Raw genomic sequence first — 15568 nt, forward strand, 5'->3', positions numbered from 1 at the left:
CTTCGAAATTCAAATATCTCGAATGTTATCGTTCTTAAATTAATCATTTGCCACATGAATATCAAATACATATTTACCTGCAACGATCAGTTATAAGAACCAGTCTATTAATATTTTTAAATTCTTAATCACCGCGAATTTTAAACCTTCGAGGCTTTTAGAAATTTAAACCTTAAAACCGTTAGAGGGGTGAAATTTCACCCTATGCGAATTTTTAAAAATATTATTTTCCAAAATATTATCTTCCTCTAAATAATATACACACAATCTTACTTATAACTGCTGCAAACAATAACTTTTTTACTATTCGTTTAATATCGAATATAATGATAATAAGAATTACCACTCTTCAAATCCCATTGGCGTTAACATGTTTTCTATACTGCGGATTTTCATGCAGATTCATATTTTCACGAACTCAATAGAAAATATAAAAATGAAATTAAAGTTTGTTTCATCCGCTAAATATTATTTTGAATATCTCGTATGTCTATTCCGTTTCACTTATACAAATTATCCAGAAATGTATAAATAGCCGCAGTCTAGCGATAACAGCTTTTAAATATTAAAATCAATATATTTCGCGTAAATACTAATTTTGTATTTCTTTGAATCGAAAGTATGTCAACCGATATAAGACACTATTGTCGGAAAACATACATATGCAACTATATCTATAAGGTATTTTATAAAAAATAAAAAAATTTTTATTACGATTGCGGGATAACTTTTTTAATACAATTGTCGATATTTGAAGTAGATTTTCTAATTTGCTCGTTTAATTGCAGGTTTGTGCGTTGCGCGTGCTTACGACTTGCAAGACCACTTCCATGCTCATCGTTCGAAGAAGCTTCCATGTTCTGAAGCTTAGCTGAGGACGATCTATTTGTTCTTGTGAATACATTGTGGACCAGGTGCATTAATTCGTGACGTTTAAGGTTTCTACGTGAGTACAAATGCTGTTTTCAACATTAATAATATTAATGATCTGCATTCCGTTAGCACGATAGGCGCTGTATATCCTAATTTATGCTGCATATTATTACCTGTTTTCACGTCAAATATATTAAATTGCTACTCTTCAGAGAACATTCCTTTATTATTACGTGATATGATGTAAATGATGGTCATCTATTTTAATTATTATATACTCGTTACGATATTGTATTTTATTTGAAATTTGTTCGCATAAAATACAAAGAACTATTGTTCAGAGTTTAATAACTTGTCAGTGAATTTTCACTAAACTTTTAAATAATTAGAAGATTAGAGTTTCTATGAAATCGTTTCACAGTCAATTTGAATTTGTATTTATCGAAATTTGAGTTCTCTTCGTGGACAGGTTAAATGTCATTTTATTTTGAAAATCAGTCACCTAATTACCATTTGAGTTTCACAACTTCACATCCTTGGACAACACAGAGTTCGATTAATCAATATTCCCTCATCGCGGTGACACGATTTTCCCTAAATTATCGAAATTATTGAACTTAGTAGCGGCACAGTTTCCTCAAAGTTGCGCGTAATTTACCAAATTGATACGTTTAATCACCCCGTGAGCTTTTCAATAAAAATTAAACGATTCTTCGGAACTTTTGTCGATGTAATTGAAAATAGTTGTTATCACGGAACTTTTACAACAGCATTGAAGTGTTCACGTTAATGAAGTTGACTTGAAACAGAAAGTAAGATCATTTGGAAGATCAAAAGCTCGGTAAACAACTTTTATTTATCAAAGTTAACCGTTTCGTATCCTCATCTGATATAAACTTTAGAATTAAGACATACATCATCCAAAAAAAAAAAAAGAAAAAAAATGATATCGTATGAAAAGTCGTACGTTTCGCACAGAATTGCAGGAAATTTTCGTCAAAGAAAATCCTTTTGTTACTGTACGTCGCAAGTTACGCGCGCCAGTTGAAAGACGTTAGAACGAAAAATTGCTTGCTGAGGAGTGAAACACGTCGAAGAATGATCGATCTAATTGGCCGTCGATGCAAATTCGACTGGTGAAACGTATTCTTCCGGCCGAACGGTTTATAAGGTCAATCTGAATGCGGCAGAATAGTCGATCGGGGGAATTCGCGAAGTTTAGAAGCCGTAACTACACGGCGAAAGTCGATATCGGAAGCGGAACTGAAAGCGACGTTGATATCGCCGCGCGACGTACGGATTTCCAGCGACGATTAAGAGCGATCGATTATCGAACGGTTGAGAAGTCGCGATTTGAACCGTGTTACCTTCGGTACGCTGGATTATTTTATACCAGGACGCTTGAAATCCTGTAAACGCGGCTTTTCATTACTTAGAAAATCGACAACGTTCGTGAGATTAATTGCGATACTAAATAAACGAGGTTAAAGGTCACATATGGAACGAGAATTTTATTTATCAACCATTGTCTCTGTTTTTCGTAGATATTGAATTATCCGATCTGATTGTTTTGTCGTTGTATGAAATATGACGGAATTTGTTTGCTCGTTTCTCTTTTCTTTATTTGTTTATTTACGGACAAACAATTTGCTCGACGAATTTCCAAGCTTTTGTACGTGTATGAAGATTACCGGAGAAAAACTAAATATGACGAGTATATTTTTGTCGATTGTTGCTTTACGACTAAGCTATAGTATTTTAATTTATGACCGTAGCGAAATAAATATCGTTAAAAACGAAAGGAGCCTGTTAAGATGAAAACGATGCTTGATGACGTTTTATAAAGAGAATTATTCGGAAATAATATCTTGATATACAACAAGATGACAGAGAAAATTGATCGGCATCGTACTGAATTTAAAAAACTGCTGTCGTGTAACATACTCGTGTTCCTCGACTGTAGCCTTCGTACATTTAGAAGCATACAGATTTTTCTGTTAAATACTAACTTTATCCAGGGATTAAATGAAAAATTCTGTCACTTACGTCGCTTTCAGTGGAATTTTCAAATTTCTCAGTATGAATATATCCAAGCTTTTATAAGTAATACGTACTAACATAGAGTAAATGTTCGATGCACGCACGTACAGACCTTCTTTATTAAAATTTCACTCGACCTACAAATCAAATTAAAAGCTTTAATCAAAATCAAATACGACTCAAAAAATAATCAACTTTTTAATATATTTCTGAAGCCACGTTCGAACTGTTCACGTAATTAAATACGAAGTAAATTTCGCTGAGAAAATTATTCGAACATCAAATTATTCGACGTCGCTGTAATCTGTGTTTTATTTAAAGCAACCTCGTTCGCGATGCAAAGAATTCCTCGAATTAGTCGTGGAAATGTCCCGCGTTTAACTGCATCTTGGGAAAGGAAAGGGGGACGGGCGAATTTTACCTGTGCAAGTAATAGTTGCGTGTTCCTGCAATTAAATTTAATTGGATGATCATCTGGGTTAGCTTTTTGTGGTAGTAAAAGTAAATCCTCGTAAAGCGTAAAGCGTCGAGAGCGGCTATATCACTTGCTACTCGAACACTTCTACAGTTATAGTACTCTCCAACAAATCCAGATGTCCAAGTGCTTTGCAAATGTTACGTGTTCCATCGTTGACGTAGTGTATTCTACGCTCTATGCTCGAGTAGAATCCCTGCAACTTTGAATCGCTGACAACGCGATAACGTTTGCGAAGTACTTAAAACTGTTGTGCCCGAGCAGAAAGAGAATGTAAAATGTCGTCGAATTATTACGATAGAATCGTTTCATTGAAAACTCTGTCGACTGATGTAATTTCAGATGGTAGTACTCTGCGTCTACCGTCTTGTATTTCATTTTCTGCTAACTTTGTTGGTAGTTCGAAATTAATTTCAGACATATCGATGTCGGTTTTCTCTATTTCGTACGAGTTTTTTTTACTGGAAGATGGAAGAATTCTAGTTGGACTTTGTTTCAAATTCTTGACTTTTGTGTGGAATGTTTTATGATTCCAAATGTTTGATTGTTAGTGAATATACATATACATGATTGAGTAATAGTTTGCTTTTACAACTCGCGTAAAATATGTACCGCTTTTCTCTAAATTGATATCATTAATCCGTGGAATACGATGTTATACTAAGAAAATACATGGAGTTCGATAATTCGAAATATTTGTAGAATAAATAAACGACAAATAGTCCCAGCTAAATTATCAGTAACATTTTTATCTGTTTATACAAGTTTGTCTCCCTATACGTATAAATAATAATCAACGGTTTTCAACCACGATATAACATCGTTTTATTTTTCAGATAACAAGTCTTCAAATAAGATAGAGATTTATCGTCCTCGGCACAGTACCTTACGAGGGGGATGAATTGTAAATTTAGCCAACCAAATATTCTCACTACGCTTCACGAAACTCAACGAAAACCCAATCGTGATACTTTCTCCATACGATCACAACATCATGTACACTAGAAACGCGATTCTCTTCGTTTGGTACGATATTTCATTGAATTAAATTTCCGTAACTTAAGGAACAACCTCGTGGAACCTGGTACGAACTGGTTCACACAGACAGCGACCAAACACCGGAAGACATTATTCCCCATCAAACACATCTCCATTCGATTTAATTTACTTTGAAATTACAGGAGAAACGCGGTTATTTGATCTTCGATCGGTTCTTCTCCTATGTGGTGACTCGGTAACAGATACACACGATCGTTTCGACGTACCTACCGGCTACAATAATCTGGAAAATGGAATATCTGCGAACGAAATACCAATTACCCACGGTCAATCGTTGCTGTGTAACGTGTACAAACAGATCTCAGCAGATTCAGCGTTTCCCAGAGCCGCTGAATTTTCACCAGGCGCCGGATTACCACCACCAAAGACTGCTGTCGTTCAAAGAACCGACCGTTTCAAGAATCACAGGCTTATTTGCGTTCCCTCCGCTTCGAAATGTTCTGTTCAAACGTTGTCCAGGCTACGATTCCGATCATTCTCTCATAAGACTTTCGAAAGATCGCTCGGCACACTGTCGTTTGCTTTGTAAATGTTCAATGTTTCGACTAGACACAGAGGATAGAAATCAATTTTCTTACGGTTTGAACAGAGGGACGTTGGACGATTGAATTATCTCAATTTTCCTTTCGCCTGGATTGATTAGATGACTAAAATATTTTCTCTTTCTTTCTCTCCGATTATCGGTTAATAAATAGCACTGATAGTGTATGTGATTGTTCGAAAGTGTGTGGACACTTGCTTAGTTTTTGAAGAAACATCGTTGTTTCGACGTTGTAAATGGAAATGCTCGGGATTTTGCGTACTTGCGACAGGATGAAGCTTACCTTTAAGGGTTAATGTAGTTTTATTATTTATGGAGATTGTTTGTCAGCTCGTTTGAGTGTCAAACTATATGTAGATACCATGAAGAGGATTCTTTCAGATTAATGAAGAGATCGTCGTATTATATTTCTATCAATAACATTTAAAGTTAGCGCTTGGACGTATTGTTATCTCGTGCTGAAATACCATCGATAAGATTTCACATAATTTATGTTTCATATAATGCAGACGATCGCAGAAGAAAATAGTAAGAAATGCTTCTGATCTTTAGTTTGCCATTAATTCATTGTTAGTAATATTTATTTATTTGTTTGTTGTCGACTGATTCTCATTTGCGACCACGATAAGATTATATAAATTAGGACAATCCTTGTACATACTGATTAATATTATGTGTCTATGTGTGTACATACAAATATATAAACTAAAGTATTACAACATAGCACATTGATTCATATATCTTAATGATATTCTTGTATTATTATTATTAAAAATCGACCAAGGTATCCATTTACTTGTAAGCTACAGTTTGAGTCAAATATAAGATGCAATTTTAGTTGAATTATTGTAAATTGACTATGAACAAAGTTTCCAATATATTCTAACAAAACAACACTTTTTTAATGCCAAAAAGAATCGAATCAGCACTTGGGTTTATGCGAACGATTCTCTTGGACAAATTCTATTGTTCTCTTTCTGCTTCTCTCGATCTTCTTCCTTTTTTTTCTTTTTTTTTTTAACATTCCATACGGTCATTTTTCTTGGTGAATCCACGTGAAAATGAACATAGAACGCCGAGCTAGAATTTTTTCAAACAAAACTACGTTTTCCATCTCGTACAATATCGAAAAATTAGGGGACACGTACGGTCGCCTAAAAAATTTTCAGCTTTTTCACGGTCGATTCTTGGATCGACGACGCACAGTGTGAGTATCGAATCGAAGGCATTGCTTTTTGTGGATGAGGCCAACTAGATAACCCGGGCTATCTGGCTCGCGCAGAGTGATCGTAATTGAATTTTTTGCCTGGTCCTGGCTTTGCTCGGATTTAGCCATAAGCCAGTTATTGAGTCGTCGTTACAAAAGCCGTGTACCGGCACGTTCATCGATTTATAATTGTCAATTATCCATATATAAAAACGAGTCGAGCGATTCATTCGATCCATTTCGACGGACAGAATGTTTCTTCGATTGGACGCTCGAATATCCTGTAATCGACGTGGAAAAAGACTTTTAGTTAACGTAACTCGCCATTTTGACGAGATTCGGTTCAGTATTTTTCGAAATCGAGAAGCTGCAACGAAGATTTTCATTGAAAAAGGAAAGGAGAGAAGAACAGGATTCTACCTGCTTGGATTTAATTTTTATCGATTCGCTGGATGTTCTAATTAACTCAACCAGGTGCGAACTTTTTATAATATTTTTTATAACAAGACATAATGACATTTTTCTGGTATCTTCGTATATCGAATGTATTGTATCGTTGGTTAATTTTAGAAGAAATAACAATTCATAGGTACAGTAATTATGTTACTGACAATAAGTATTAAGATACCTATCGGTATTTAATACAAATTGAATGTTTCTCATTGCTTTTATTTTAGTTTATTTTATTATGAATATGTTATTTCATTAGCAGTACACGTGTTTTATAGATGAACTATAAGGTGTAAGATACTGCACAAAGTAGAATTGGTCAGAGTTTTCCAAGAAATATAAAGATTAGATGTTCTTATACTACTTGTGGCTGACCATATACGACTCTCTCTCCTTCTATTGCTCCTCTGACCTTTGCTCTTATTTCATTCGCATCGAACCTGTCTTTTATAATACTAAATAAAATAAAATTTCTTAGTTTTCCAATAAATATAACTAATAAATTCCTTTACATTAGTTATGTCTGTTCACGTGTGTCTTAATCTCTTGCCAGCGTCTCTCTGATAATTAATTAATCTTGGTCCTATTTTATTCGCATTATACGTTCTTTTCATAATGTAAAATACAAAATAAACGAATGTCGCAAATATGTAATTTATTATAATTTTCCAAGAAATATCACCAACGGAACATTGAGATTACCTACGTGTCCTAACACTTATGGCTGATAGTGTATGTCGAAGCTAGTAACATGGATTGTTTAAGAGAGCTCAAACAGCGATTGAGAAAGTTTATAATCCGCAAATACAATTACAAATATGTCATACTAATTACACACAAATTGAATTAAACTGAAAACTATTAGAATATTGAATTCATTATTATTATTATCATTTCCTTTGACTTTGACAAAATCAATCAAGTAAACCAAATAATATAATAACATTGTAACAATATATAATTTATTTATATTTATTGCATTGATAATACTCTTTCGTAATGAACAAATAATTAACGATCAATAACAAATCACGTATGGTGCGAGGATAGTGACACGTTTCTCGAAACACGAGCAGCGTTTAAGCAGAAGAAGTCGAGACAGAATTAGTCCAACAATATAAACAATACAAACAATACAACAACGATAGCCTAGCGCCTTCAATCGTCTTTACATTAAATACAATGGACACTTGTAAAAATCTGCACAATATACGAGGCCATTGACCTGAACCGATTAATCTGAAATAAAATACACCTGCACGCTTCACGGATTTCCCTAATTCCCCTAAACACCCTGTACATCTTCGACTCGCGTACGGCTCTTGACGTTATCCTATTACTCAACCACGTCTGTACAGTTGAAAGTATTGATCATCTATGAGTTTGGCTTTCAACTGAATCTCACTGCATCTCCTTCCCTCCTAAACGTCTTCCCTCGTTCCTGTTCCTTCTCTTTATCCTATATCCATTCTCTCTGCTCGCTCCTTTCTCCCGCTACGGTTCAGAGAACCTCGCCATTGAAATTCTCAACGCTGCATATTAATGCAGGCGCATAAATCCTGTCGCTAACCGCCCTCTTAGTTTGCCGCCGCTTCTCTTTCCCTATCTGTATCACTGTCTCGTTGCAGAGATCACGTTGATCGCTACTTCGACGGATAATCGGCTTTTGAATACCCGAATCTCTCTCATTTCGGAGAATCGCAAGAAATTCTCCATTCTCTCTCACTCACTCTCTCACTCATTCTGTTTTCCTCAGCGTCTGTGATACGATGTCGTCTGGGACGACGATAGGTGCAAAAATGCTGGGTGATACGTTGAGCAGGGTTTTCACGTGGAATTCTGGTAGATTCGGAGACGTCTGCACATTTTTTCCCAATTTTTTTCCTCTTGGTTTGATCAGTGAGATTCTTTTAATGGAAGGCGGTTGGTTGGAGTCGTCAGAGGGTTGGCTGTAATTTGGGAGAGGAATCGCGTGGAATTAGCAGAGATAGCGGTTTGGGCTTCTGCGATATGTTTTCTGGGACATTGCAAAAATGGAAATTGCTATACTTTTGGATCGGTGAGTTATTCCTGTTTTCTGGAATTTCAGGTTTAAACGAAGCGAAACAGCGAAAGAGTTTTATTTTGCTGCAATCTTATTTTTACGCTCCATTGTGTCTAGTATCATGCAATGTACGTAATACATTAGTAAAGATAAAGCGTCGTGCTCTTATCTTTGTGTTTACGTCATCTGGAAATTTGTTCAAATAGTAGAAAAGCATGTTAGTATGCAGTATCGTTTACTGTAACTTCCGTATTCCTCTGTTTTATTCAGGAAGAACGTAAAAATGTTGTGATTGAAATTAATTTTCCTAATCTGACAATTCTGAGAATGAAACTACGAAGAGCAGATGTTACATTCAGACGATTTCACGGAAGTTGCATTGTATATTGTAAATAAAGAACATTGAACTGTATTAATTTCATTTTTACAAGCATTTTTCTTTTTTTACATTTTCTTTATACTTCTACAATCCACTTTCGACATCTACGCTACTCTCACATCCTATATCACGATTGCTTATCTAATTGAACAAATTATGAAATGTATTTGCGAAATATTTAAAAATACACATAACACGTAAGAATATAAGAAAATGTCGAAGGTGAAGTACTTGTTACGACATTTAATGAACGAAATGAATCTTCCTACAAGTTCCATTTCTCTCTTAATTACTTAGATCCAAATATCCATCCGAATATTCCAACTGATCTTGCAAATCGATCGTAAGTTCCATTTCTCAATTTCATTCGCTGTGAGAAAATTGACTAGAAAATTGAAACTAATTGCAACGAATAAGCTTTGTAAACCGCAACGGTTCTTTTCGTATCGTCAGAGCACGCGACTTATTCAAAGTTGACGATCGTAATATCGTCTGCGGAGCTGGAATCGTACGAAATGACGCGATTCGCCGATAGAAAATTAACCGGACTTGGCGACATCGGAGGACTGTCAAAGTGTGGATGGAAACGGGTCTGGAAGTTACTCTTTCAGCGGGCGGAACCGTCGGCCCTTCGCTTATATCGGAAACACACCAGGGCCGAACTCATTTGCAAGCTCGTAAATCGATTTAGATTCTCATTAGTTTCGACGAAAGCGGCCGCGTGAGCGCGAGAGCGAAAACAATTTAGCCGGTGCTAGTTGACGTGTAATTAGAGCTTCTAATCGACCCATCAATGAATAATATTGTTGACAATTTGTTCGGCTGTCGAGTGTTGTTGTAGATCGATTTTCCAAATTTCGCGTGATTGCGCGCGAAACCGATTTCTAAGCGAATAGATAAATAATACTTCTCTCGCATAAAAGCAAAACTGTTTGTTTGTCTACAAAATTCTGTGTGTATTCTGATTAGTTCAGATAACTAAGGTTCTGTCTCAAGGTTCCATATTATTAAATTAGAAAATAAAAAAAAAATAAAAATAAAAAAATCGAAGCAAAAATAAGTTACACTTTGAGAGGTAGTATATCAAAATCCGCTTGAGAAATCGGAGAAATTTATTCACCGTAGCAGAAGGAGGAAGGAGAAGGGAGTCCCATCCCCGGAGTAGTAGCTAAAAGGCATGAAATTACCGGTGCTCTCGAATCTCATTGAGAGGACAGCTCGTAAACGGGCAGATTCCAGCGGTTAGATCGCAGTCAAAGACGGAGGATGGCTTTGCTAAGAGGTCGATAGGGGTGGCAGGGTGACATAATAGCTTACTCAGGATCCACTTGTGGTCAGTAATCGGATTGGGCAGGATCGACTCCGTGCTTAGGTATGATGATCGACGTATGCCATTCAGGATGAATTTATTTTCCTTAGAAACCCTTCTCTTCTTTGCCTCACTTCCTTCTTCTTCCTCCTTTCTGTTTAATAAACCTCCAATTGAATGTCAGGAACATATAATTCAAAGGAGTGATTATACACGTTGTATCGATTATTGCACTAGTTAGACTCTGTTTAGAAGAAATCTAGAGGTGCAAAAATATAATAAAATGTATAAAGGAGCAATTAAATACAGATATTTTTATATCGATTGCTAGATCTGTTACACTCTGTTTGTAGGAAATGTAAAAGTGCAAAAATGTAATTCAGAGGGGCAATTAGGTATAGATATCTTTATATCGATTTCTAGACCTGTTAGACTCTGTAGAAAATGTAGAAGCACGAGAATGTAATTCAAAAGAGCAATTAGATACAGATACTTTTATATCGATTAATCAATTAGATTCTGTTTGTAGGAAATTTAGAAGCGCAAAATTGTAATTCAAAGGAGCAATTAGATACAGATATCTTTATATTGATTGCTAGACCTGTTAAATTCTGTTTGTAGGAAATGTAGAAGTGCAAAAATGTAATTCAAAGGAGCAATTAGATACAGATATCTTTATATAGATTGCCAGACCTATTAGATTCTATTATTAGGAAATTTAGAAGCGCAAAAATGTAATTCAAAGGAGAAATTAGATACAGATATCTTTATATTGATTGCTAGACCTGTTAGATTCTATTATTAGGAAATTTAGAAGCGCAAAAATGTAATTCAAAGGAGCAATTAGATATAGATTTTTCTACCCACTGTCAGACTTACCTGGCTCCATTTGTGGGGAACTTAGAGATGCAAAAATGTACACGGTGCATATAGTATAAAAATATAGGAATTACCAAAAATAAAGTATACACTCGTTTAAAGGTTCTGTAATGTTTAAGATGCTGTTTAGGTTTCATTCCTCTGACTATTTAGGTGCTCATAATGTCGATAGAAATACGAACTAACGTAAACGTTCGTAAACGTAGTGTACGTTATCACGTAGATGCAGTTGTTGATGTTTAAAACCTGTATGAAAAAGAACTCAATAAATTAATCGAGAAGGACGTAATTAAAAATTACACAAGCGGTCCTATCGATGTTCTTTGCGCCAAATAAAGTCAACACTTTGTCAAAATCTCTTTTACCGACAAAATCATCGTCAATCGCGAACGCTACTTATATTTCTTACGTTTTTGCTTGGTGCGGCCAAACGTTTCCTGTTCGACGATTAATCCGTGCACTTTCGTGTGCCTCGATCCTGTCGAGCACCGGTGATTCACAGCGGATTTATGGGTCGCTTTCAAAGGCAGCCATAAAGCAATCCGTATATATTTTAGCCGTTTCCAGCCTCGCCAACTAAACTTATTTCCTCCGGGAAATTGAGCGGGTTCAAGTAAACGTAAATCACGTGTTTCTCAGCGCCGCTAGCCGCTACTTTCTTTCCTCTTTCTGTCTTTTTTATTTCACTTTTTTTTTTCATGATGTTGTTCCGACATGATTGTTTCTGGCCGCAACACCTCTCGCTGTTCTTTTGGAATGTCGAGATTCAGCAACTTCTAATGCTGTTGGTATCGATCAATCATTCGTGTCTTCTTTTTTTTAACGAACGTTCCTTTCACCCTGCTTTTTGTCGAATAATTGCTCCTTTTCTTTTTTTTGCTGCTTCTTAACGTTGTTTCGTGGTATTTCCAGTTTGAAGGATTCCTTTAAAAAATACGTGTATAATTATATATGACCTCGTTAAGTTTATCTGAAAGATTATTAAGAAATTATCAAAACATTTAAGTTACTGTCTCATTTTAAACTTTAAATTATGAGAACTGATACATACAAATAAGAATAATTTTAGTAATTTGGTATATATGAAATTATTTTTTTTTTTTTTTTTGTCTACAATATATCTATTATCTGAAATAATTTTTAACTTCATCAATGTCGGTATTTGTTACGATATTTTAAATGATTTTACAGTACAGATTCAGATTCTGAACTCTCAATTCACGAATACCTTTCATAAGTTTGCCGCTGTAATTTGGAAACTTTTTGAAGCAAGGATAACGCGTTCGACTCGGAAGCAAACCGGAGCTCGTAACGAGAATTAATTGATTAATTAATCAGTTCAAATCGTATTTCACAGACGCATACATTCGTAACAGATACACAATAGTAGACGAGCAAAATACACATTCAATTTCGACTCATTAAATACAACATAGCGAGTTTAAACGTGGAACGTGGCGTTTCTACAATTAATTTTGCGTGCAGCGCGACTTTTTAAATCCAATTTTATGATCAAAGTTTTTCACGCGCGAATGGTTTCCATTAACTAAATGCAAAGAAACATCGCAACCGAGCACACGGCCGACTTTCATTTTTCAAATTGCTCCCCCAAACGTTGCATCCTCGTAATACCATTTATTTGGGGATTTTCATTTGCCTGATCGATCCAGATAGTCATATTCACGTCATACTTTAAAGTCTTTTGCACATCTCCGAATAATATTTTACGGCGTTATCGTTTCTCATATTTTTCCTTGAAATTTTTATCTTTACTTCCAATGGCAGCAGGTAATGGATTTTTTTATTATAAATTTCCTACTATATTACTGATTTTTTACCATTCAGAAATTTTATGATTTAGTTAAATTTACAATACGATTAAACGTTACACAACAGTATATCATTTAATGTCGATCATCAAGATAATTTAATGTTTTTTAAAAAATTTAGCGTATACTCTTGATTCTTGTTTAATATCGTTTGCTGCGATAAATATCAATGGTTACGTGCGATTATATCACCTGGAATTGGTCAAATAAGCGCGATGCGAACAATAAATACTATGGAAGTTCATTACACGGTGTCATCGATGTAATCTCTTTATTAATTACTAATTTATGCAAGCGTTATCATCGAACAATTATATAATTTAAAACGTTTTATCTTGTTACAACGTCATATATGACCTAGATGTTACACAATACTTGTACATACAGAATTGTTCTACCCACGATATGTTTCACCTACCAGATACTATAACGAGTAATACATTACTTGGAATATTTCACATACTCTTGCACGTTATATACCTTCTATGTATTTTTGCATCTTTAAATTCTCCATAAATGTATGAAAGTCTAATCTGGTAATATTAACGCTGCTGCCACTCGCTTTTTATATTTTTATGCTTCAATTTTATTCTCATCTTGACAGGCAAAAAGAATTTTCAATGTTTCGATAAGAAGATATTTGACATATCGTTGAAACGAGAAGTCCCGCGTATCGTAATGATTTCAGTTTTATTTGAATCTTAATAAACAAAAAGAATCTACAATTTTACAGATGTTTAGAAAGATGTTCTTCACGAAAACGAGAAATGACAATTCGTTCTAACTTTGACATCTTTGTTAATGTTAGAAAAAGTATAATATATATATATATATTTTGTATAATTTAATAAATTAATATAATAAATAAAGTTAGTGTTTGTAACCTAATTCCGATTGGGTCGGAAACGATCGGAACAGCAGCACAAACAGAGTTAAATAAATTGATCAAAAGGAAAGCAAAGCGTACGGAAGATGGTAGCAGGATGTATCATATTTATACAAACGTTGCGAACATATACTCCGTGTACTCGGTCATCCTGATAATAAACATTCAGTCGTGCGTATCGCCATATTAATGAACAATTAACACGGCTATATAGCTGCATACATAGGCACTGCGTACAGCTGGTTGTTATCTGTCAGAGTGCAGGCACCGCTGATCCAATAAAGCCGACCATCATTTTCGACAATTTATTATGGCGTTGATGTGACGGTGATCGTGTAACCGGAGCCCCTCCCCTTTTTCCGACTAATTTTACAAAATTATTCAACGTACATTGGAAAATCGATATTTATTAAGGTGACACAGTTTTCGATATTACGTCACTTTGCCACGCCACTTTTCGTTATTAAGCTAACAATAATATCGTTTGACGATTTCAATATGATTGAATTTAGAAGACGCAATTTAGACTTGCGATATTTAACAAAAGCAATTTATAATTTGATTTCGAATATCTGTTTGAGGGATTTGACTGAAATACAGGTATCCAGAATAGTCTAAGGATTAAATTATCGATATAGAAGAGTTTCATAGATGTATTGCGATATTGTTTATTTTCCAGACTCTCAAAGTACCGTAGGCAATTCTAATTGTCGATTCTTTGCAGTTTACTAGTAGATGGTCTCTTAATTGAACGATTGTCAATCGAAGAATCTAGTCAGACAGTAAGAAGGTTATCTTGATTAATAATCGAGGAATACAGCGCATCGTGATGCTATAAATACTACAACTTCCCTTTCAATGCGAAATACTCGCAATACGTCGCATGTAAACGATGGAAATGCATAATACTTTGTAAACCTACGATTAAATAAATCGGTCGGTTCGTAAACTCTATACACGCAAGCATAGTGTCGAATTTCGCAAAATTGTCACGGCGACAAAAATACACATAAAACGAATCTCTCAAGTTCCCTTTCGTAGCTACGGTATTGAGAAACAAAATTCAACAAATTACACTGATAGAAAACGATGATAGATGAAACGTTGCATTAGCAGAAAATCCTACTCTTAATAGATTGATCTTCCTCTTGAAAACTCTCGATAATACGAATCCACGATAGAAATAATTCCAATTAGCCCTCTAAAACCACACCCTTTCCGCTTTCGCTGCAGTTGGAAAACGATCAAATCGCGGAAGGCTATCTAAAAGCCTGTTTCACCCAACTGTTACACGCCTAATCCAACAATTAACCAGCCTCTCGTCCCTCTGATCCAGCGATCCACCCCTAAACTCTTGGGACGGAGAGTAACACCCACGCGAACAAACGCTCGGAACCAATAACACATCACCGTATTTCATCCCCTAAAAGAGAGGCGATCGGGACGAGCCGAAAAATCTCGCTTTACATCTCCATCCATCGAGGCAATTCGCGTATCGCTTGCATTTAATTTCTTTTGTCCTGTCACGACCTCTCTCTTTCTCTCTCTTTCTCGTCTGTACTGGACGATACTCGATAGTGGCGGTAATTAAAGTTCC

At 35.3% G+C, this 15568-nt stretch overlaps 1 protein-coding gene across 1 annotated transcript in view; it reads left to right on the plus strand.

Annotated features, from left to right (window-relative positions):
• The first annotated feature begins 788 nt into the window (after positions 1-788).
• LOC117205792 (poly(rC)-binding protein 3) overlaps positions 789-15568 on the plus strand; it is a 179481-nt gene continuing 164701 nt past the window's right edge. Inside the window, exon 1 of the mRNA XM_033444530.1 lies at positions 789-946. The gene's annotated coding sequence lies outside the window, so the exon portion shown is untranslated. The remainder of the gene's footprint in view (positions 947-15568) is intronic.

This window comes from Bombus bifarius, unplaced genomic scaffold (genome assembly GCF_011952205.1).
Source record: "Bombus bifarius isolate JDL3187 unplaced genomic scaffold, Bbif_JDL3187 scf7180000007992, whole genome shotgun sequence".
In the NCBI taxonomy this organism is placed as follows: domain Eukaryota; kingdom Metazoa; phylum Arthropoda; class Insecta; order Hymenoptera; family Apidae; genus Bombus; species Bombus bifarius.